The sequence below is a fragment of the Mesoplodon bidens genome (genome assembly GCF_964165515.1).
Source record: "Mesoplodon bidens genome assembly, chromosome: Y".
Taxonomy (NCBI): Eukaryota; Metazoa; Chordata; class Mammalia; order Artiodactyla; family Ziphiidae; genus Mesoplodon; species Mesoplodon bidens.
This window is the reverse complement of record NC_138180.1, coordinates 15612501-15636566: the sequence shown is the minus strand read 5'-3', so window position 1 is coordinate 15636566 and position 24066 is coordinate 15612501. Positions and strand designations below refer to the sequence as shown.

The following is a 24066-nucleotide window of genomic DNA, read 5'->3' as shown; positions in this document are numbered from 1 at the left end:
TTGGTCTGTTCATATTTTCTATTTCTTCCTGATTCAGTCTTGGCAGGTTGTGCATTTCTAAGAAGTTTTCCATTTCTTCCAGATTGTCCAATTTATTGGCATAGAGTTGCTTGTAGCAATCTCTCATGATCTTTTGTATTTCTGCAGTGTCAGTTGTTACTTCTCCTTTTTCATTTCTAATTCTATTGATTTGAGTCTTCTCCCTTTTTTTCTTGATGAATCTGGCTAATGGTTTATCAATTTTGTTTATCTTCCCAAAGAACCAGCTTTTGGTTTTCTTGATATTTGCTGTTGTTTCCTTCATTTCTTTTTCATTTATTACTCATCTGATGTTTTTGCTTTCTTTCCTTCTGCGAACCTTGGGGGTTTTTTGTTCTTCTTTCTCTTATTGCTTTAGGTGCAAGGTTAGGTTGTTAATTTGAGATGTTTCCTGTTCCTTAAGGTAGGATTGTATTGCTATAAACTTCCCTCTTAGAACTGCTTTTGCTACATCCCATAGGTTTTTGGTCGTCATGTCTCCATTGTCATGTGTTGCTAGGTATTTTATGATTTCCTCTTTGATTTCTTCAGTGATCACTTCGTTATTAAGTAGTGTATTGTTTAGCCTCCATGCGTTTGTATTTTTTTACAGATCTTTTCCTGAAATTGCTATCTAGTCTCATAGCATTGTGGTCGGAAAAGATACTTGATAGAGTTTCAATTTTCTTAAATTTACCAAGGCTTGATTTGTGACCCAAGATATGATCTATCTTGGAGAACGTTCCATGTGCATTTGAGAAAAATGTGTATTCTGTTGTTTTTGGATGGAATGCCCTATAAATATCAATTAGGTCCACCTTTTTTAATGTATCACATAAAGCTTGTGTTTCCTTATTTATTTTCATTTTGGATGATCTGTCCATTGGTGAAAGTGGGGTGTTAAAGTCCCCTACTATGAATACGTTATTGTCGATTTCCCCTTTTATGGCTGTTAGTATTTGTTTTATGTACTGAGGTGCCCCTATGTTGGGTGCATAAATATTTACAATTGTCATATCTTCCTCTTGGATCGATCCCTTGATCATTATGTAGCGTCCTTCTTTGTCTCTTGTAATAGTCTTTATTTTAAATTCTATTTTTTTCTGATATGAGAATTGCTACCCCAGCTTTCTTTTGAATTCCATTTGCATGGAATACCATTTTCCATCCCCTCACTTTCATTCTGTATGTGTCCCTCGGTCTGAAGTGGGTCTCTTGTACACAGCATATATATGGGTCTTGGATTTGTATCCATTCAGCTTGTCTGTGTCTTTTGGTCGGAGCATTTAACCCATTTACCTTTAAAGTAATTATCAGTATGTATGTTCCCCTTCCCACTTCTTAATTATTTTGTATTTGTTTTTGTAGATCTTTTTCTTCTCTTGTGTCTCTTGCCTAGAAAAGTTCCTTTAGCATTTGCTGTAAAGTTAGTTTGGTGGTGCTGAAGTCTCTCAGCTTTTGCTTGTCGTTAAAGTTTTTAATTTCCCCATCAAATGTGAATGAGATCCTTGTTAGGTAGTGTAATCTGGGTTGTAGATTTTTCTCCTTCATCACTTTAAATATGTCCTGCCACTCCCTTCTGGCTTGCAGGGTTTCTGCTGAAAGATCCACTGTTAACCTTATGGGGAATCTCTTTTGTGTTGTTTGTTTGTTTGTTTGTTTTCCCCTGCTGCTTTTAATATGTTTTCTTTGTATTTAATTTTTGAGAGTTTGATTAATATGTGTCTTGGCGTGTTTCTCCTTGGATTTATCCTGCATGGGACTCTGTGCTTCCTGGATTTGATTAAATTTTTCCTTTCCCATATTACGGATATTTTGAACTATAATCTCTTCAAATATTTTCTCAGTCCCTTTCGTTTTCTCTTCTTCTTCTGGGACACATATGATTCGAATGTGGTTCATTTAATATTGTCCAAGAGGTCTGTGAGACTGTCTGCAGTTCTTTTCATTCTTTTCTCCTTATTCTGCTCTGCAGTTTTATTTCCATTATTTTACTTCCAGGTCACTTATCCATTTTTTCTGCCTCAGTTATTCTGCTACTGATCCATTCTACAGTATTTTTAGTTTCATTTATTGTGCTGTTCATCATTACTTGTTTCTTCTTTACTTGTTCTAGGTCTTGTGAAATGTTTCTTGCATTTTCTCTATTCTATTTCACAGATTTTGGATCATCTTCACTATCATTATTCTGAATTCTTTTTCAGGTAGACTGCCTATTTGCTCTTCATTTATTAGGTCTGGTGGGTTTTTACCTTGCTCCGTCATCTGCTGTGTGTTTTTCTGTCTTCTCATTTTGCTCATCTTTCTGTGTTTGGGGTCTCCTTTTTGCAGGTTGCAGGTCCGTAGTTCCCATTGTTTTTGGTGTCTGTCTCCAGTGGCTAAAGTTCATTCAATGGGTTGTGTAGGCTTCCTGGTGGAGGGGACTCTGGTGCCTGTGTTCTGGTGGGTGCAGTTGGATCTTGTCTTTCTGGTGAAAATTTCCAGGTCTAGAGTTGTGTTCTAGGGTATCTGTGGCCTTATTATGATTTCAGGCAGCCTCTCTGCTAATGGGTGGTGTTGTGTTCCTGTCTTGCTAGTTGTTTGGCATATGGTGTCCAGCACCATAGCTTGTTGGTTGTTGAGTGAAGCTGGGTCTTGACATTGAGACGGAGATCTCTGGGAGATTTTCACCATTTGATATTATGTGCAGCTGGGAGGTCTCTTGTGGGCCAGTGTCCTGAATTTGGCTTCCCCACCTCAGAGGCACAGCACTGACTCCTGGCTGAAGCACCAAGAGCCTTTCATCCACATGGCTCAGAATAAAAGGGAGAAAAAGTAGAAAGAAGGAAAGAAAGAAGGAAGGAAGGAAAGAAAGCAAGAAAAAAGAAAAGATAGATAAAATTTAAAAAGTTATTAAAACAAAAATAGAAAATAATTATTAAGGAAAGAAATATTTTATAAGTAAAAAAAAAATTGACAGACAGAACCATAGGACAAATTGTGAAAGCAAAGCTATACAAACAAAATCTCACACAGAAGCATACACATACACACTCACAAAAAGAGGAAAAGAGGAATAAATAATATATCTTGCTCACAAAGTCCACCCGTCAATATGGGATGAACCATTGTCTATTCAGGTATTCCACTGATGCAGGGTACATGAAGTTGATTGTGGAGAATTAGTCCGCTGCTCCTGAGGCTGCTGGGAGAGATCTCCCTTTATCTTTTTTTGTTTTTGTTGTCTGTGTTTTGTTGTTTGTTTTTGTTTTTGACCCTGGTGTGAAATATCTTTTAAAAATATATTTTTTAATTAAGTGTACTTCCATTTATTTATTTATTTTTAACTGTACTGGGTTTTCATTTCTGTGTGAGGGCTTTATCTAGTTTTGGCAAGCAGTGGCCACTCTTCATTACAGTGTGCAGGCCTCTCACTGTCGTGGCCTCTCTTGTTGTGGAGCATAGGCTCCAGACGTGCAGGGTCAGTAGTTGTGGCTCACGGGCCTAGTTGCTCCACGTGGCATGTGGGATCTTCCCAGACCAGGGCTCGAACCCGTGTTACCTGCATTAGCAGGCGGATTCTCAATGATTGTGCCACCAGAGAAGCCCCCCTTTCTCTTCTTTGCTCACACAGCTCCTGTGTTTCCGCTATGAATTTGGCCCTGCCTCTGCATGTAGCTTGCCTGAGGGTGTCTGTTCTTCGCTCAGACAGGACAGGGTTAAAGGAGCCACTGATTCAGTGGCTCTGCCTCTCTCAGGCCGTGGGGATGGAGGCATATGGATGCAGGTCTGGCCTGTGGTGTCCAAACCTGGCGTGACTTTGCAGCAGCCTGAGGTGCACAATTAATTCTCCTGGGGAAGTTGTCCCTGGATCTCGGGACCCTGACACTGGCGGGCTGCTCTGCTTCCTGTTCACGGAGGCATGAGGAGGGACCTGTGCTTCTACACAGGATTCTAGGTGGTGGCAGCAGCAGCCTTAGCATCTCATGCCCATCTCTGGGGTCACGCTGATAGCCACAACTCGCACCCTTCTCTGGAGCTCCTTTAAGTAGCGCTCTCCTCGCGCACCAGGAATCAAAGAGGGTAGAAAATGTCTCTTGCCTCTCTGGAAGCTCCAGACTTCTTCCCGGACTCCCTCCCAGCTAGCCGTGCTGCACTAACCCATTCAAGCTGTGTTCACACCGCCAACTCCAGTCCTCTCCTTGCGCTCTGACCCAAGCCCGAGTCTCAGGTCCCAGCTCCTGCATGCCCCAGCCATTTAGCAGACCAGCCTCTTGGGCTGGTGAGTGCCAGTCATCACCGATACTCTGTGTGGGAACCTCTCTGCTTTGCCCTCCGCACCCGTTGCTGTGCTCTCCTATGTGGTTGCAAAGCTACACCCCTCAACCACCAGCAGTCTCCGCCCACAAAGGGGCTCCTAGTGTATGGAAGCCTTTCCTCCTTCACAGCTCCCTCCCACTGGTGCAGGTCACATCCCTATTCTTTTGTCTCTGTTTTTCCTTTTTTTCTTTTGCCCTACACAGGTACGTGGGGAGTTTCTGGCCTTTTGAGAGGCCTGAGGCCTTCTGCCAGTGTTCAGTAGGTATTCTGTAGGAGTTGCTCCACGTGTAGATGTATTTCTGATGTATCTGTGGGGAGGAAGGTGATCTCCGTGACTTACTCTTCTGCCATCTTCCTGAACTCCCCCTCTATTTCTTTTATAAACAGAGAGGACAAAGGAAAAAATAGCAAACCAATGGTTTACCAGAACAGGTGGATTTAATCTTTTCTCATAAGCTTGGATGTGAGGCAAATTCCATGCTGGTGGGAGGGGCTGAGCCTTTCATACTATCACCTGAACCTGCAGAGCTAAAGAAAGGCTGGTCTTTCCCACAGACAACAGGGTACGGGCGTTTGACAAAAGAAGGATATGACACACTTGGATTAATAACTCTTTATTAAGAATTCCAACTCCAAACAGTAGAAAGCAGCAGCAACAACAAAAAGTCCTCAGAAGAACTTAAGGCTCAGCATTTGCGACAACTATAAGAGAAAGGGAAATAGATTGATTTGACTGAGAATGAGGTAGATGGGTGTAGAGGGAATAGCGAATGGTGTATCATACATAGGGGACATCCAAATCATTGCCGCTCTAGTTGCAGCACAGCTCAAGAAACAGTGCTTGAATGTGGTGTCCCAGCTTTTGCTTTGATACTCGTTTCACTATTGCTGACATCCTGGGGTGAGGAGAAAGAGAGTCTGTGAAGTAAACAGAGAGGAAAGACTTACAGAGACAAAGTTAAGAGAACAGTGAAGATGAGTTGCATAGCTAGCTGATGTTTCCCAACCCAGGCAGGACCTGTTTCTGTTTGCACACTGACCCAACTCAAGCCTGAGTTGATCTTTGATCTTACTTGCTGTCTTGATAAAAGAGTAGAACATAGATACACCCTGGAACAGCATGATGATCTCTAACTTGTACTCTGTCTGAAGAGGGTGGAAACAAGGATGGGCAACAGGGTCACTGGGATGGACAGTACCAGTAACCTGGTCAACCACCACCACAGGTGCAGTGAGTGAAAGGGTCTTACCTTAAAATAGTCAAGGAACTGCTTGAGGGGCATCTCTTCACCATTAGGCTGCAGCCACTGTACCTCAAAGCAATCCCACAGTGACCACTGCTGGTTGTAGTATTATGGGACAAAGCACAGAGTAAAGCACAAAGAGTAAAATGGGAGCAAGCCCTAATCATACGCTCCTCTTCATTTCACAAACATGCCAGTTCCATTCCTACTTTGCACAGGTTCAAACAATGAACAAAGGATACACAAAATTAAAAAAGCCTCTCACCAGGTATGATGAAAACTAGAGCCTGTTCTACCGAAATAAGATACACACAACTTCTACGCATGCACACACACACATAGCATCAATCACTGATGGGCAACACCAAAGGATTCTATAAAAGCAAGCCCTTACCTGGTGATGGTGTGGGGCAAGGGGCTCAGAGAAACGGAAAAAAAAGGAAGGGCCAAGTTGATGAAGCTGTTCTTATAGGACTCAAGCTGTTGGTGTCCCTGAACTACCTTGTACAGCTCCAGACCTGCAAGGCCAACTATAGCTGCTATGGCTGGAATGATCTTCCCTGCAATCAGCTTGATCTGTAATACAGAAGGTGATGAGAAGACGTAGTTGTTAGAGACGTTCAAGGTCTACAGAAGACTTCAAATGTGGCAGAGTTAAACTTGGAAAAGGATGCAAGGTTAGGTATAGACTATTGTAATCTTATGCCGGTCAGCAGGGGGAATGTTATAGCTCTCTGCCCGGAGACTCGATACAGCCACAATGAAATGCATATGAAAGTTGCTGTCATCATCCTGTTGTGAGTGGAGAGAGAGGAAGAACAGGAGTGACAGAGTTAAGGAGAAAAAGTTTTCCTGGATACTGGGACCTGAGGTATATTCACCTCAGTTACCTGCCAGACCAGCCAAATACTAGCCCAGACCACAAAAGATACTTGGGTCATCCGATGCAGGAGAAACGGGTCCGTGCACCAGTCGGGGAAGATCCCACATGCCAGGGAGCGGCTGGGCACAGGAGCCATGTTTGCTGAGCCTTCACATCCGGCGCCTGTGCTCAGTAATGGGAGAGCCCACAAGAGAGAGAAAGCCACGTACCGAAAACAACAACAACAACAACAACAACATAATTAGAGTCAGGCCTGTAATCCCCAAAAAAGCTTAGGGTGGCTCAGCCATTTCTCATACACGGTTGAGGTCCCCATCACAGCACCTTCTCAAAGTTGATGGGGTAGATCTTGAACCCAGGGAGGCTCTCTGGTTGGTCAGCATGGCTTGAGCTCCTGCAGGTGATTATCCACTGCGGAAAGGGAGGAAGTACACGTTAGTCCTTAGATACATGTTAAATCCCTGTTCACGGTCTGAGGTGCCAGCAGGAATCCAGGGTGGGGCAGAGATGTTCAGGCAGATAAAGGATTTGAAAAGGAGAGACATCATGGGAAAGAGAAAAGAAGGGGGAAAGATAGGGCAGAAAACATGTCAGAAAAGAAAAAGGTAGACAGGTGTGTGGGACATGGAGATCTGTAGAGACACTGAGGGCAACAGGTAAATCCACTAAGAAAGGATATAGACAGCAGCATTAATCATGACAGATAAGAGGTGAAAGCACAGAAGTTGTTCACTGCTGAATGAGTGGACAGAAAAATGTGATCTATCCATCCAATGAAATATTAAGCCTTAAAATCCATTCCATTAAATATTAAGCCTTCCAAACTGGAAGTCTACTATATTTAAAGATGGTAAATCCTTTGTGTTTCTTACCACAATTAAAAAAAAAAAAGGGAGTCAATGAGAACATACTTCAAGAGAAAGACATAGAGAGAGATGGGGAGACATGAAGGAAGATACGAGGGAAAACAAGAGACAGAGGGATAAGAGATACAGAAAGGAACATAGGGGGAAAGTGTACAGACAGCAAAGAAGAGAGTAATATGAAATGGGAGAGACGTGAAAAAAATCTGAAGAGGGAGACCAAGGAGGATAAATGTGAAGATTATGAGAACGTTCAGAGAATGGGAAAGTTCAAAACACCTGAAAGGGAGACACGTAGGGAGATAAATAAAGAGAGTAGTTATTTAGGAAGGGAAATGCGGGGCATACATCAGGAGGGGAGAGATATACAGAGGAAGAAATTGAAGGATATATACAAAGAAGATGAAATGTAGAGGAAGACTTACAGAGCATGAGACAGAATACGGTAGAGGGGGGGAAATTTGAGTTGGGGGGTAGTTAGAGATGGGGAGATGAGGAGGGCTATCTAGATAGGGAGATGAGGAAAGATATATGGAGGTTAAAAATAGGTTAGGCCTTCCCTGGTGGCCCAGTGGTTGAAAATATGCCTGCCAGGGCAGGGGACAGGGGTTCGAGCCCTGGTCTGGGAAGATCCCACATGCCACAGAGCAAGTAGGCCCGTGAGCCACAAGAAGTGAAAGCCCTCACACAGAAACGAAGACCCAACACAGCCTAAATAAATAAATAAATCAGTAAATAAATAAATAACAATAGGGTAAACAGGCATACCAAAGAAGGGGGGAGGTGGATGAGGAGATCTATAATGAAATGAATCAAGGAAGAAATCAAGGCAGAGAGCCTACTGGTAAAGATCATATCCATTTGTCCCTGCATATGGACACAAAAAGAAACAGAGAAAGAACAAAACAAAGCAAACATACACACAGAAAAGAGCTGGACAACTGGTGCACCTGAGGGAGAAACAGTGGGAAGAACAAAGTAGTAGGGCATCAGAGAACTTGCCTCAACCAACCAACCTTATTTTAAATTGGAAGAAGCAAGGACCAAAGGACAGTGTGGATTAATCTCAGGCCTGAGATCTCAGAGCAGAGCCAGTGGCAAAACACAAGTACAGGGGAGGCTTGCATAGGTAGGTGATAAGTAGGATGCTAGCTCTAGGCCAACTAGATAAACATCCTCACCAACACACGAAGTGGTCTGCAGCTCCTGGTCAGAAACATGGATCTTGACACCAGACTTCGGGGTGAACTCAAGGGCCTGCACAGACTGAATGAGTATGATCACAGAAGCTCGGTCCTGAGAGCCCCTCAGCCCATAGGCCTGGGCAAACAGGTTGGCAGCAGCTATCACCTAGTCCAGATGCAGGGGCTAAGAGAAGGCAAGGTATGGAGGGGTAAGCATATCAGTACTCACCTAAGGAGCTGCAGCCTCCTTCCCATCCACGTACCCACATTTGACCCGACTGTAGGAGACCTGAGGGAGGAGACTTCATTGCTGACATCAAAGATGAGCGGCTGTGCACAGACCAGAAAGGGGCTCCTGAGCTTGTAAGCTAGGAAAACAGAAAGATGTGGGAGAGTGGGACCTGAGAGGAGAGGTCTTTCTCATAATTGTGACTCCTCATTTTCAAGCCCGGAAGTCCCAAATTAGTATATCGCTGGGCACTCCCTTTGTGCCAGACACAGAGCTATTTATGAAACTTTTATGGATTGCCAGTCGTGTAGTAACATATTTAACTTATTAACTTAGTAAATATAAATCAACCCTCATAGAACTCTCATGAAATTAGGTCACCATTATTCCAACTTCCTACATGAGGCTACTAAGGCACAGAGAGAAAATACATGATTAGTCCCAATATCAAATGCAGTTGAGACTTGAAGCCACCTAGGTCCTGTGCTCTTAACACAAAAATTTCTCTTCTACAATCTCTATAGCCCTGACAGGGAATCTGGAATGACTCATGTCATATCTAAGGGAAATAGGTACCAAGTATGTTGCTTGAGAGAACAGGGCTGGGCAGGTAGAGGAGAGAGGTTGGGAGGAACAGGTCTTTGACTTCAAAAATCACTCACTTAATCATTTAATGAGATCTCTGGGACTTGGTGGTCTTGCCACAAATGGATGAACTGCAATGAACCATGTCAAAAGCATGTAACAAACTGCTTCCAGTAAGCCTATTCTGACAAATGGAGCCCAGAAGAGTGTAATACCTGGTTCGGAGGAAAGCTGTGCAGCAGCTGACTGATGTTGTTGGAGCACTGGTTGTGCCAGTGCTAGTAAGCCCACGTCACACAGTCAGCCCATGTATGTGGCCGCTGAAGCACCAGGCTGAGCTGCACAGCCTGCAGCACCTCTAGGGTTTGGATGCCTGCCAGGTGCAGTGTTTGCTCCACAAACTTTGAATCCCTATCAAGAATTAGAGAGGACACAAACTCAGAGTTACACAGTGATCCCAGAGGGAGCTTAACAGCATGAAAAGTCAGTGCTGACTCCCAAATGTATAAGGCCCAAGGAATCATTAGATTATTTGAAAAGTAGACCAGGTCCTAAGTGTTACAATGGTTACAGAATGCTTTGACTGACAGGCAGCAGACACGGTGAGCGAGGATTTGGACAGAATTACTCACATTAGGTACTGGTTGACGTTTTCTGCTGGCTGCTTGAAGAGACCTTCAAACTCATCCACTGCAGACAGAGCAAATCAACACTACGTGGGTTATGGGAAACAAATAAGTTTCTGAAGGCCTTAGGACCACCATCAGGAAATACAGCAAATAGGAAGAGCATGGCTGTTATGGCAGAACAGAGGAAGAAAACCCTCCCAATCTGTCTCGTCAAACTTGTCAAGCCCTCACCACTACAATGTAAAAACCTATGATCTTAATCTGGGAAGAGGTTTACACACAAGTGTACATTCATGCAGAATTTATTAAGATGTACACATTACCCTAGGTATGTCATGCATCAATTCAAGAAAAATTTCACACCAAGAATAAAACATGAACGATCTCTATGCAGGTTCTGGGGACTGGGAAGAAAGTAAGATAGAGGTTTGACCCCTGTGAATTCGGAGGTCGATAAATAGTCACTGGTGAAGTGATCTGGAGCACCTTGATGCTCGAAATCCAGGTTCAAAGGCCAGCTGTGCCACAGTCTTGTGACAATCAGGCATATCTGTACTTGTGTTTCCTAATTTTAAAGACAAACACTGTAACAGTAAAACTACACCTCATGGAGTTAATAAGAAATAAGCAAACATGTACACATTTAAAGCTTAGTTTGAAAGTCACAAGGGCATATTAAGTATACATGTTTTTCAGAATTCCTGTGCGAGTTACTACTGTCATTCCAATTTTACAGATAAGGAATCTGAAGCATGAAGTGGTTAAGTCCAAGGGCACATAGTATATTAGTTTTAAAATCCTTTTTATTGGCCTTTCTGCGTACTGGGTAGAGAGAAACACAATAATAGAACCATAACCTAGGAGAGGATTTATATGTATAGAAATGAACACACACACACACAAACACATCTCTTTCTCCGTCTCTCTGTATCTACACACACACACACACACACACACACACACACACCAACATGGGATGCATGGAAAGGGAGAAAGACACATACTGAACTGACTCCACAAGTATAAACTCATCCCTTCTGGAAGGAAAAGTGACAGACTGAACTGTTACTGCTCATTTTCTTCCTGTTCCCATACTTCCTAAACATAGCCTCAAAGACTGGGTTAAGAATCATTTTGATAAAAGGATGGTTATTTGTGGTTTGAAAGGGGACTGTAATTAGGGCCAAGTTCTGAGGACCAGTTAATGGGGTGCTTTTACTTTGTCAATGTACATGAGAGTTATGCTCTTTTGTATGTATGTGTACTATATAAACCCAACTATGCTGACAAACTATTAAACATATTTTGGGAAACAATTAGAAAATTATTCCTAAATATGGACTTAATATTAGAGATATCTAAATAACTAGCAGAGATGATATTAAGTTAATTTTGTTCAACGACAAAATAGTATCCTGTACACAAAGAAACATATCCTCACCGTTTAGATATACACTTCTCACATAAAGTATTTCACATGGTATAAATAATACTTCCCTGTATGCTTGCAAAATAAAAATTTCAAGTTAAAGAAATCATTATGAAAAGCGTTAGGCTCCTAGGTTTAAAGTGAGTGAAGGAGAGTTAAAGAGAGGGCAGATATTACATACACTGAGGCTTCATCATCGGAATAACAAGAGTTTGGCAACTGAGACACTGTCCCAGTACATATCTGTTCCACCTCTTTCTCCCTGCAAGGCTGATCACCTGCAAAGTGTGCTCGATGACATTCGGGAAGTTCTTCAGTGTGCACCTGGGGATGGACTTGTCAGGAGGGTCCTGGCTGGAGCTGTATGACTCTGTCAGGAAGGGGATAAACCCTTACACATTACCCTTGGTACCCAGTGTGCCTGACTCCAGAAGAGGCTTTCGGTACAACACACAGCAGCAGTCCATATACGTGCCTGTGAGAAAGTTGCAGCAGGTGAGGGTGGGGAAAATAACATCAGGATAGGACACGGTGACACACACTCCCTAAAACACACACATTACTCTCGCCTCGTCCTCACCCATCCCCAAAACTCACGGGCATCCACATTGTCCGAGGCATTGTCCACACCATCCAGGTTTTGGAGGAATTTATCAATCATACACATGCTCTGTGTGAGGGCCCACACAGTTCTGATGGCTCATCACACGGATGTGTGCGTTTATCTGGTTCACAGCTGCAGCATCTGTATCAGACTTCAATTTCTGGGTAGTGATGGAGAAACAGAACTGTCATTCACATAATCACCCAACAAAACTTTACAGAGCTGTTCTGAAAACTGATTTAAGTAATGATGCACAAGACCTAGGCTCTGAGGTCAGGAGGCTCTGTGGTCTATGACAAATGCCACACAGCTTGGGCTAGGACAAATGAGGAATGGCGTGAATAAAAAAGGAAAACAGTGATACAATAGGAGACAATGGGTTGAGTATCTGTTCTTTTGTCTACCGAACATCCACTGTTTTTCGTTACTAGCACCCCGAGTTGGAATGCATTCACGCAAAGAAAACCAAGGTCCTCTGAACTTACAAAAACAAAAAGGATCCTCTGAAAGTCCAAGTCAGATCACATTCCTCTCCGCAAAGCCCTCTATTGATTCCCACTTTCACTAAGGGTGAAATGAGCTGGTCCCTATTCCTTTGACAACCTTCTCTCTTACCATGATCTATCTCTGTCTCTACTACTTAAACATAGCAGTCATATTCCAAACTCAGGGTTTTGCTCACACTGTTAACTTCACCTGGCATACTCTTCCCTGAGATTTCTTCCTGTTCTCGTATACCATCTTTAATTCTCTGCGGTTATACCACCTTTCCAATGTGGATTTCCTTTACCACACTGCAAACCACCCTCTCATGGCACTTCCAGTTCTATATCTTGATTTTCATTCTTGCCCCTACACAGTATGTTTCACCTTGTTATGTTCTAACCACATACAGTGCTATTGTATTTATTATTTGCTCTAGCAGTTGTCCAAAATGAAGTTAAAACAAAGTTTGTGGTTTCTTTTTTATCTGATGCACAGCTATCAGGATTTCCTACGTTTGATATTTAATCTGAGAACATTTTAAAATATTATTACTCCATTTAAAATTGGAGGGGCTTCCCTGGTGGCACAGTGGTTTAGAATCTCCCTGCTAATGCAGAGGAAATGTTTTTGAGCCCTGGTCTTGGAAGATCCCACATGCAACGGAGCAACTAGGCCAGAGCCACAACTACTGAGCCTGCGCGTCTGGAACCTGTGCTCCACAAAAAGACAGGCTGCACTAGTGAGAGGCCCGTGCACTGCGATGAAGCATGGTCCCCGCTTACCACAACTAGAGAAAGACCTCACATAGAAAGGAAGCCCCAACACAGCCAAAAATAAATAAATTAATTAATTAATAAATATGGAATAATTCCATTATATACTACAAACACTATGAAAGAAACTCCAATACAAAGCGTTAATGACAGGAGTCAATCTGTATTTACAGTTTTACAAATTTTACTTATATAATGTCTTAGAAGATAGCTGAATTTTCGTTATTTACTGACTTTAATGTATTACATGTTTTGCTTGAAAGATGTCAGGGATATCCAGCCTCACAGAAAAAAAAAATCAATAACATTTTCAGATGACTGTTGATATTTAAAATTATATATATATCAAAACTTGACAAGCGATATTTCTTTAAAGTTTAGTTGAAAGGTAAAATACTGATCCACATCAATACCCACTGTCTTTCTCTGTATTTTGAATGGCTCTTTAGTTAATGCACAGTTCTGTATCATCATGAATTGGTCTGGTCATTTGGAAAATACTGTGTTTTTGGGTTATGGACAGCCTCCTAGAACAGAGTGGAAAATTACCCTTTCACCTGATAAAATGAGGATAAAAAGGACATAATGTCTTAGTATTCTTAAAAGAGTTGTGATCTTTTGGACTTGAGGAAAGAGTGCTGCCAACCTCCACTGCATTAGAGAATCTCTCATTTACTATGTCTTCTCACTAGACAAAAGCAGAAACCTTTCATTTGCTATCTTATATATTCTAACTACTTAAGTAGTACCTAGTATTTGCATGATAAAATGAAAGGAAAGATAAACACTGGCCAGGCAAAATAACACTGAACTTTACAGAGACGCCCCAGATAGATCCCTCTATAATCTAGCTTCCAGAGTTCCACATTAGCCGTAACCAAAAACCAAAGAAAAAAAAAGATGGCTGGGGACAGGTTTAAACTCACAAATGAAAGATGTAATAAGTTTTCAATAAATATCTCCTGGAAGAAAGAGTGAGTGGTAGAGAAAAGAAATAAGGTAAGAACTGAAGGAAAGAGACAAACAAAAAAGTCCTAAGGTGGGCTTCCCTGGTGACACAGTGCTTGAGAGTCCACCTGCCGTTTCGGGGACATGGGTTCGTTCCCTCATCCAGGAAGATCCCACATTCCGTGGATCGTCTGTGCCCATGATCCATGGCCGCTGGTCCTGAAGGTCTAGAGCCTGCGCTCCACAATGGCAGAGGCCACAACAGTGTGAGGCCCGCATACCAAAAAAAAAAAAAAAAAAGTCCAAAGGCAATAAGGCAGATAACCAGAAAAAGACAGGAGAAAAGTGAAAAACAAAGCTGAACCACATACCATATCCATTCCACTCACCTTGATATCCCAAGGTTGGAACAGAAACTGTCGATTCAGATTGGATTTTACTATGGTGTCCATGTCTGTAATGGTGATTGCCACACCCTCCCCACAGCCTAGCCCAGTCATGGCAAAGGTCTTGAGTAGCTCACAGCGAACGGCCCCTGCACCCACCTGGGAGGTGGCCAAGAAGAGAGACACAAGATGGTTAGGGTCACTGGGTAACAAAACCACTCCTCACTCCTCACTACCCCTGCAGATGGCAAGAGAGGGTAAGAGGATCTATGACTGCATATTTAAGTCACAGTGCCATAAAAATCCATGGTCCTCTAAGGAAAGAGGCACAAGACCAGGATATAAAGGACCTGGTGCGAAGAAAATGGAAGAGGGATGAGATGAGGGTACAAGCCAACACCATCCCTTGTACACCACGAGGAGACTCCAGAAGAGGTGGCCAGAGCCTAGGGGACCTAAAGGTAGCTTTTGACCACAAGGTTCTCTCACCAAGAAGTATCTCTGCTTACCCAGCTTCTCTTGCAGGTCAGAGCCAAATACAGCCACCTGCCCATCATAATGGTTCTGGCACTGAGTCATGTGAAGGGAAGAGAGGGTTAGGGAAAAGCCACGTTAAAAAGATCCACAATAATGTCTTCTCCATGGGCCCAAATCACATACTGGAAGGCACGTGTCCTCTGTAAAGGCCTCTTTTTCCACAGGGAGACACTCAATGGCATCAAAGTACAGCTACTGTATAACAGGCATAAACTTTCCAGAGCAGCCCTGAGGAGTCGGTTAGAAAGAGAATGTGATCGCTGGTTAATCAGAGCTGGAAAGCAAGCAGCAGGGCTGGAAAGGAACCTGGCCCAGGCCCAGCACTGTCCGTCTCCACTCACGCTGACCTTCATAAACTCCTGGGCAGCCACACAACCAGTGAAGGAGTTGATGGGTGCCAGATCCCCAGGGGCCATATAAGCCGGCTTCTGGATGAGGTCTTCATCCAGACTGTTTTGCTGCACTGCTGGCAGAGCTTGAGAATTCAAGCCTGTGCTAGGGTCACCAGTTCTGTTGCATCCTCCTGGAAGGAGTAAAAGAACAATCACACCACTGTGGGGAGAGGGAGAGGTAGAAAAACTAAGTAGATGAAAAGGCATAGAGCAGATTTGGTTCAAGGACCTGGTTGGCTTGCCCACCCATCTACCTCATTGTGGGGCCGAGAGGGCTGACCATGCTGGGCACGGAACTGGTGCAGGACCTGGAAGCCAATTTGTAGCTGAGGAGGGCGAGAATACTTGACAAAATTTGTTATCACAAAGTCCGGCTCTGCCTGTGAAGTAGGCAAGGTTTTCTGTGAAGAACAAGATATCAGAACCAAAAAAGTAAAATCGTGGAGATGCCTGGAACCCTACAACACACCCTCCTGCTCATAGTCACAAAGCTTATCCTCTTAGTTACTTTGACTTGACTGACAATGCCTCCACAGATGTAGTCAGAGAAATTGGAGGTATCACAGATACTAAAGGTGTAGGGACCTGGGGGATGAAAAGAATGAAGGGTTATCTGTCAATTCATTCCCTCCCAAGATCAACAGCACTATCAAAACAGGAATATGAAAACCTCCCACCTTCTTCCTCACCTAACACCCTCCCCCATACAGTGGGAGTTTGGAGTTAACAGATATAAGCTATTATATATAGAATGGGTAAACAACAGGGTCCTACTGTAGAGCACACAGAAATCTATTCAGTATCCTGAGATAAACCATCATGGAATAGAATATGAAAAAGAATGTATATATAGATAACTGAGTTACTTTGCTGTAAAGCAAAAAGTAACTAATTTTTAAATCAACTATACTTCAATTAAGAAATAAAAATAATGTATCGTACATCATAAAACAAAATCAAAAACGAAAACACAATGCTGATTTCTTCAGACAACACAGGTATTCTATGCCTAAATGCCACTCTAGAGAAAAAGAAGTAAGGCCTGAAAGGATCAGATGGCAACTACATAATTTCTCTAGAACAGACTCAAAAATATTAAAGGAACACAAAACACAACTCAAAAACGCTAACATTCACAATTACCTTCCATCCATCAACACTTACCAGAAACTTACCAGCAACATCTGTGGCTTTAGTTTTCATTAAATTTGTAAATTTTTTGTCCATTATTTCTTCAAAAACTCTTTTGGCCCACCCCTTTCTTGGGAATTTCTTTGACATGTGAAATATATTTATAATAGATGTTTTAATGTTCTTGACCTGTGATTTTACATAACAGATGTGATTAACAAATTAACACACAAGAAAAAATTAGGAAGTTTAACAAAGTAGAAGAAACTATGCAAAATACAAAAGGTGTGTGTGTGGGGGGAAAGTCAAACAAGTCAAGTGCCTTAATACTCATGTATTTGGAGTTCTGGAAAGAGATAATGGTATGGCAGTGAGCTCCGAAAGTAATATTTTCAAAAAACATGTGGGCAGAAATTTTCCCAATTTCATAAAACTATAAACCCATATTTAATAATTACTTAATAAACTGCAGAAGAGACATGGAGAAAACTATACAAATGTATATAATGTATTATATATATATATATATATATATATATATATATATATATATATATATATATATATATATATATATTCCTCTGTGCTCTGTTTTTTCCGAATCCCATGTTTTGGTACGTTGTGTTTACATTTTCATTCACTTCAGAGTATTTTCTAATATCTCTTGGACACTGTTTGACTCTTTTATTACTTAGGAATGCATTGTTTAATTTCCACATATTTACAAGTTTTCACATGTTCCTCCTATTACTGATGCCCATTATTCTTTCCTTTGTGGTCAGAGAACAATTTGGTGTGATTTAAATTATTGACACTTGTTTTATGGCCTAACGTGAAGTCTATCCTGGAGAACATTCCTAGTTCAAGTGAAAGGAAATTGTATTCTTCTGTTCTTGGGAGGAATGTTGTATACATGTCTGTTAAGTGCACTCGGTTTATATCATAGTTTTGTTTAGGTCTTCTCTTCCCTTGGTGATCATATGTTTTGTCATTCATTTGGATATGCTGTTGAACCTATTTATCTCTCTCTCAAATTTTGTAAGTTTTTGATTCAGGTATCTGGAACTTTTTTGTTAGGTGAGCATTTGTTTATAATTCTTGTGTATTTCAACAGATTTACCCTTTTATCAATAATATATTATTAATCTAATATAATAATACAGTAATATATACTGTCCTTTGTCTCATTTTTTTATTTAAAATCTGTTTTGTCTGTTGTTAGTATAGTCACTATAACTCTCTTTCGAGTTTTCTTGGCATGAGACTTATCTTTGCAACATTTTACTTAAAATCTATTTGTTTCACACTAAGATTTGTCTCTTTAACAACATATAGGTGGTCATGTTTTTAAAAAATCCATACTGACAATCTGCTTTTTAATTGGACATCTTCTAGTGTACCACTTTTATGGTTATTTGTTATTTCTTTTACTATATACATTTTAGAGCCATTTTATTAGTGGTTGCTCTGGAATTAGGTTGTTATAAAGTAAACTGACAGTTTCTAACAACCAAGTTCACATTAATACCAACTTAATTTCAATATATGAATTTTTTCTTTTATCTAGTTTATCCTTTTTCTTGTGTTGTTCTTATCATAAATTACATCTTTATACACTTTTTACATCAGCACCAATTAATTTTTTTTTCCTGTGGAGTAATGCTTTAAATCAGGTAAGAGAAAAAAGTAACTGCATTTGTTTACTATTGTTGCTTTAACACATTTTCAGGAATTCAATTGTTTAAAACTTTACAAATTGTTCTCATAAAATACTACATGTTAGAAGTCCCAAATCCATTTTACTGGGCTAAAGTCAATAAGTTGGCAGGATTGGGTCCATCTGGAGACTCTGCTGGGAGAATGTATTTCCTTGCCCTTTTTTTTTTTTTTTTTTTTTGCTTAGTGGTTGCTAGTATTCCTAGTCTAGTAACCCCTTCTACTACCTTCAAATACATCAGTTCATTATCTACTTCTGTCATCACATTAACTTGTCCTCTGTCACCGACATCTCCTTCATTCCTCTTATAAGAAGCATTTTGATTAGATCCACCCAAGGTAACCCAAGAAAATTTCCCATCTGAAGACTCTAATATAATCATATATGCAAAGTTTTCTGCATAAAATAACATACATGTCCTGGGGATTAAAATGTGGGCATATTGGGGGACTATTATTCAGACTACAATCATACAAACAAAAAAATCGTTTAAATTATCCTCTATATTTACCTATATAATTACTTTTACTGATGTTCTTTCTTTCTCTGGATTTGAGTTATCATCAAAGTGTCTTTCATTTTAGTTTGTACTCTCTCCAAGAATTATCTCATCTTGTAGGGCAGATAGTTAGCAATAAATCCTCTCCGTTTTGTGCTTATCTGGAATTGTCTTAATCCTGTCCTCAGTTTCAAAAGATGGCGTTGCTGCATATAAAATTCTTGGTTGACAGTTTTTGTTTTTTTTTCTTTTAGCACTATGAATGTATCGAAGTGTTTTCTGTCCTGCATGTTGTCTGATGAGTAGTCTTTTTTTTTTTTTTTTGGCTTAATTGAGAATCTCTTACATGTCATGGGTTGCTACACAGTGCTTTCACAATTCTCTCTTGGTTTTTGGCTTTCAGTAGTTTATGATATGTGTTGCTATGGATCTCTTTGAGTTTAACCTGCTTTGAGTTTGTTTAGCTGAGCGAATCTGTATAATGATGTTTTGCATCAAATTTGGGATGTTTCTTGGCATTAATTCTTAAAACTTTCTTTCTGCACCCATAATTATTTTGACAACTCCCCAGGTTAAAGTACATCTGCACTGGGTGACCTCCAAATTATGTCAAATATAGACAGTCTTGCAAACGCAGAATTCCAAGGAACATCTCAGTCACATCAGATAATGATAAATCTTTGGAGATGAGGTTCTGAAAGAATTCTCACTTTGTTCTTCTCCTTCTGGTGGCTACTCGGATGCAAAAGGAATGCATACTCTTTCAATATGTACTATTATTATGCTGGAAAAAAGGAGGATGGGATTGTGACCATTTAAAGTCTCTAGAGCTTGCTGATCTTACCAAGATTCAGTCATTTTTAAACACGTAAATACTTCCCTAGTTCCCGTGAAATTTTGTCAATTTCCAGAGTTCTGAAAAAGTTGAGTCTGACAACTTTGTAGGTTTGTAATGTAAAGAATTTTTGGAGGGCCTTACACTATCATCTTCTGACATAACTCATTAGCTGTCCTTTCTGAGGAAGAAACAATGATCCTTTCGTGTTCCAGCCCGCAGTTGGCACAAGAGAAGTGTTGGACCCTTACAGTAATTCTTTCCATGATTATCAGCTGTGTGACCTGAAGACAGGGACCTCACTTCTCTGGGCCATCTATAAAATGAGGATAATGATTGTAACTTTCCCCATTGGTAGAGTTTAAATGACTAAATATGAATAAAGGGCATAAAAAGAGTGTGACCCAGAGTACATCCTACCTAATTAACATTAGTAGCTGGAATACTATTAAATTACCTGGTGTATTATGACACCTGATAAAGACTTACATTCACCACACTGTAAAGATCATGTAAGTATTTGCTGTTCTTCTTATCATCACCTTCATACCACCAATGGATGCTGAAAAGAAATTGCCTGTGATCACACAGCTGGGAGAGAACAATGCTGGATTTTTCATTTAGAAACTTTGCAGGTAACTGACATACTGGACCAGAAGGCTTTCCCTTCCTCATATACAGAAGTATGTACTTCTTCGCTAGACACAAGGCTCACAACTCTGTAACCCGTTAGGGAAAATTATACATAGTTTATGTACATGAATGAGCAAAGGCCATACTCTTCATGATAGATGTACATCTGTCCTAAATAGAGCCTCTCTAAATTGGGACTATACTTTCCCTCATGAATAACCAATGCATGTAATTTTGCATGATAATACTGTGTCCCAGCAGCACAACTGTTCTTTCTCCATTCCTGACAAGAAGGGCGCCATATGTTCATGAATGGTAGTAAAACTATAGAAAATGAAGTCCTAATGGTACCCTGTTTCTCTCCAGATCCCAGTTGACTATCTCCAGTATCCTTTCTTAGCCTGACTTGAAGACTATCTTTACGAGAAAAGTGATTTCCGATGAATCGAATCTTATTGACACAGATCACCAAATGCTTGGAGGACCCTATAATGGAACTTGGGTCACAAAAGTCATTCTGGCAAGATCCCAACACTTGTACTAGGACCCTTACTTAAACAATATTCCTCAAATCCTGCCTTGATTAGAAATCTCCAATTTTACCCAAATCCACCTCCCTTTGGAGAACATTGCAAATACCATGTGCTATCGAAACATGGCCACCAATGACCATCTGCCAAATATTCCTAAGCCCTGGGGCAAAATGATATGCCTCCAAAGAGACATCCAAATCCCTCCTCTCAGTCCCTAAACACCACCTCTATAGGTCCCCTCCAGAATAGACATCCCCTAAATGGCACCATGGGCCATAGATGCAAAGACATACCTCAGGGTATACCTGAAGTTTAGATCCTTTCTACAAATGACATGTAGGCTTTTAGACAACTTGAACTCCTCTTGACTCATGAAACACTCTTATTTACCATTGCAACAAAAAGAATAGGAATAAACATACCCGGGGAGAGAAAAGAGTTGTATGCAGAACACTATAAGATGCTGATGAAAGAAATGAAAGGTGATACAGATGGAGAGATATGTCATGTCCTTGGGTTGGAAGAATCAACATTGTAAAAATGACTATATTACCCAAATCAATCTACAGATTCAATGCAATGCCTATCAAACTATCAATCGCATTTTCCAGGGAATCAGAAGAAAATATTGCACAATGTGTATGGAAATAAAAAGACACCGAATAACGAAAACAAACTTGAGAAAGAAAAACGGATCTGGATGAATCAGGCTCCTGCACTTCAGACTATACTACAAAGTTACAGTCCTCAACACAGTATGGTACTGACAGAAAAACAGAAATATACATCAATGTAACAGTATAGAAAGCCCAGAGATAAACCCACTCACATATAGTCATCTTATTTTTGACAAAGCAGTTAAGCATATACAATGGAGATAAGACATCCTCTTCAACAAGTGGTGCTGGGAAAACTGGACGGATACATGTCCAAGAATGAAATTAAAACACTCACTAACACCATACACAAAAATAAACACAAATGGATTAAAGTCCTAAATGTAAAGTCAGACATGACCAAACAATTAGAGGAAAACTTAGGCAGAACACTCTATGACATAAATCACAGCAAGATTCTTTTTGACCCACCTCCTAGAGAAATGGAAGTAAAAACAGAAATAAACAAATGGGACCTAGTGAAATTTAAAAGCTTTTGCACAGCAAAGGAAACCATAAACAAGACCAAAAGACAACCCTGAGAATAGGAGAACATATATGCAAATGAAGCAACTGAAAAATGATTAATCTCCAAATTTTACCAACAGGTCATGCAGCTCCAAACCAAAAACACAAACAACAATCCAAAAATGAGCAGAAGATCTAACTATACAGTTCTCCAAGGATGATATACAGATTGCCATAAAACACATGAAAGGTTGCCCAATATCATGAATCATTAAAGAAATGTAAATCAAATCTACAATGAGGTATCACCTCACATTAGTCAGAATGACCATCAACAAAAACGGTACAAACAATAAATTCTGTAGAGGGTGTGAAGAAAAGGGAAACTTCTGGCACTGTTGTTTGGAATGTAAATTGTTACAGTCACTACGGAGAAAAGTATGGAGGTCATAAGAAACTACTACTAGAAATAGCATATGATCCAGCAATCCCACTACTGTGCTTATACCCTGAGAAAACCATAATTCAAAAGGAGTCATGGAACACAAAGTTCATTACAGGTCTATTTACAATAGCCAGGACATGGAAGCAACTTAAGTGTCCATGGACAGAAGAATGGATAAAGAATGTGTGGCATATATATATAAAATGGAATATTACTCAGACATAAATAGAAATGAATTTGAGCTCTTTGTGGTTAGTTGGATGGACTTAGAGTCTGCCATATTTCGTGAAGTAAATCAGAAAGAAAAAAGAAAAAACTGTTTGCTAAGACTTATGTACGAAATCAGAAAATAAAAAGGTTCTGATGAACGTAGGGGCAGGAGAGGAATAAAGATGCAGATGTAGAGAATCGACTTGATAACACTTGCAGGGGCAAGGATAAGCTGGCACGAAGTGAGATAGTCATATAGACGTACATACACTACCAAATGTAAAATGGATAGCTAGTGGAAAGCAGCTGCATAACACAGGGAGATAAGTTCAGTGCTTTGTGACCACCTAGCTGGGTGAGATAGGGATGGTGTGAGGAAAATGCAATAGGGAGTGGATAAGGTAATATATGTATATCTATAGCTGATTCACTTTGATATACAGCAGAACCTAATGCAATATTGTAAAGCAATTATACTCCGATATAGGTGTTAAAAAAAAGGAATATGCTGTCTATAAGAGCCATTTTAACTTTAAGGACACACATAAGCTAAAGGTGTGGGAATACAAACTGATAGTGCAAACACTTTCCAAACAAGAGCAGGACTGGCTCTCCCAATCTCATGTAATACAGACTTTCAGTCACAGTAAATAAGGTCAGTATAAAATAATAATGGATCAATTTATCAAGAGGTTATAATAATTGTAAATATATATGTACTGAATGTTGCATGATTAAACAAATATTTAAATCAACCATTAAGAGATCTGATAGGAGAAAACAACAGTAAAAATAATAATACTAAGGAACTATATTATCCCACTTTCTACCTTAGAAAATTAATAAAGACACAGAAGGTACCTAATAAACTTATAGAGAACTTCCATTCATCAGAACCAGAATCCACATGCTTCTTAAGTGCTGATGGAACATTCCCCCTGATAGTCACTGCCTTGGTACATAAAGCAAGCCTTAACAAATTTAAGAAGATCAAAACCACATTGAACATCCTGTTTTATCATAACGTTATGAAGCTAGAAATCAGTAACAAGAGAAAAAGTGAAAAATTCCTAATATGTAAAATTAAACAGCACACACTGGAAAAATCTATGGGTCAAGGAAGAAGTCAAAAGGGAAATCTGAAACTACCTTCACATAAACAAAAATGACAACATACTAAAACTTTGGGGATGTAGCATAATCAATCTAAAGAGTGAAGTTTTAGCATTCATAACTTCTTTTATTAAGAGAAAAGAATGATCTTAAATAAACGACATATCCTTATACATGAAGGCCTAGGGAAAAGGAACAAATTAATTTCCAAGAATAAAAGGAAGAAATATGAAATTTTCAAATGGAAATGAATAAAACAATAATCATATAATTATTTAAAAACTGAATCCAAGAGCTGGTATTTGTAAAGCATAATAAAATTGACAAACTTTAGCTA

The 24066-nt window shown here is 40.2% G+C and overlaps 1 pseudogene across 1 annotated transcript in view; it reads right to left on the bottom strand.

Moving 5' to 3' along the window:
- LOC308609637 (ubiquitin-like modifier-activating enzyme 1) overlaps positions 1 to 24066 on the bottom strand; it is a 50461-nt pseudogene that overhangs the window by 1518 nt on the left and 24877 nt on the right. The window contains exons 3-19 of the transcript in view: positions 15977 to 16074; positions 15744 to 15890; positions 15445 to 15620; positions 15221 to 15325; positions 15050 to 15130; positions 14564 to 14719; positions 11961 to 12127; positions 11642 to 11838; positions 9938 to 9995; positions 9521 to 9716; positions 8798 to 8859; positions 8489 to 8675; positions 6769 to 6855; positions 6261 to 6353; positions 5956 to 6137; positions 5568 to 5669; positions 5391 to 5463 (exon numbers count right to left, since the gene is read on the bottom strand). The product of the transcript in view is annotated as a ubiquitin-like modifier-activating enzyme 1 (transcript). The remainder of the gene's footprint in view (positions 1 to 5390; positions 5464 to 5567; positions 5670 to 5955; positions 6138 to 6260; positions 6354 to 6768; positions 6856 to 8488; positions 8676 to 8797; positions 8860 to 9520; positions 9717 to 9937; positions 9996 to 11641; positions 11839 to 11960; positions 12128 to 14563; positions 14720 to 15049; positions 15131 to 15220; positions 15326 to 15444; positions 15621 to 15743; positions 15891 to 15976; positions 16075 to 24066) is intronic.